Source organism: Lepus europaeus, chromosome Y (assembly GCF_033115175.1).
Source record: "Lepus europaeus isolate LE1 chromosome Y, mLepTim1.pri, whole genome shotgun sequence".
Lineage (NCBI taxonomy): Eukaryota > Metazoa > Chordata > Mammalia > Lagomorpha > Leporidae > Lepus > Lepus europaeus.
The window spans coordinates 1,034,924-1,035,725 of record NC_084851.1 but is presented as its reverse complement, the minus strand read 5'-3'; the positions used below and the strand labels follow the sequence as shown (position 1 = coordinate 1,035,725).

At 40.6% G+C, this 802-nt stretch overlaps 1 pseudogene; it reads left to right on the top strand.

Moving 5' to 3' along the window:
- The first annotated feature begins 306 nt into the window (after window positions 1–306).
- LOC133754251 (U6 spliceosomal RNA) lies at window positions 307–367 on the top strand (annotated as a pseudogene).
- The last annotated feature ends 435 nt before the right edge of the window (window positions 368–802 follow it).

Here is an 802-nt window from a genome sequence, read left to right as displayed (position 1 = left end):
AGAGAACCCAAGATCACTTTCATCATCTTGTAACAAAATTAGTGAGGCAGTCCAAGTCTGCAGAGATCAGATGCCGGCAAGCCCTTATAAGGAAAATGGGAGCTGAACAGAAAGGAGACAGGGCACAAACTTAGCTCCAAAACAATTTTATTCAATAAGAATAATAAATAAATTCACAGAGGTGGCTCTCTTACACATGGGTAAGATTTTACTCCTAGATTTTTTTTTCTATAAGCATGGTACATAGGCAAAGCCTACCTTCTCAATCCAAGCTAAAGGAGAGCAAAAAGTTTCATTAATGACTTCAAAATTAGCATGGCCCCTGCGCAAGGATGACATGCAAATTCGTGAAGCGTTCCATATTTAAAAAAAAATTGTAGACAGGTTCTATAAGGTGGTCATCATGTTTGACCTTACTTAGAAGTAGGATGTGGCTCTCTTCATGGGCATTGTCTTATTTCACAGGAAAAATGATCTCAAAACAACCCTGTGACCACAGATTTCTAGTTCATGCCACCAAAGATTAGGGATGTGACTGACCATCCCTGTGGATGACATTATAAAGTCTTCTTCTGTAATCTATCTTGAACAGAATCCAGAAGGAAGAGTAGCAAGAGAGGTAGGTAGCAGAAGCAATGTAAGGATAGGTGCAGGCCATTTAACAAAAGCTTTACACAGTGATTTTCCATCAGGGAGACCTAAGAGGGCTACCCCACCACAAATTGCATTGTTTTTTGATGTGGAAAACCAGGACAGTGGGCCAGTAGTCCCAAGTCCTGACAGGAGTCAGTCTGAAAGGCTT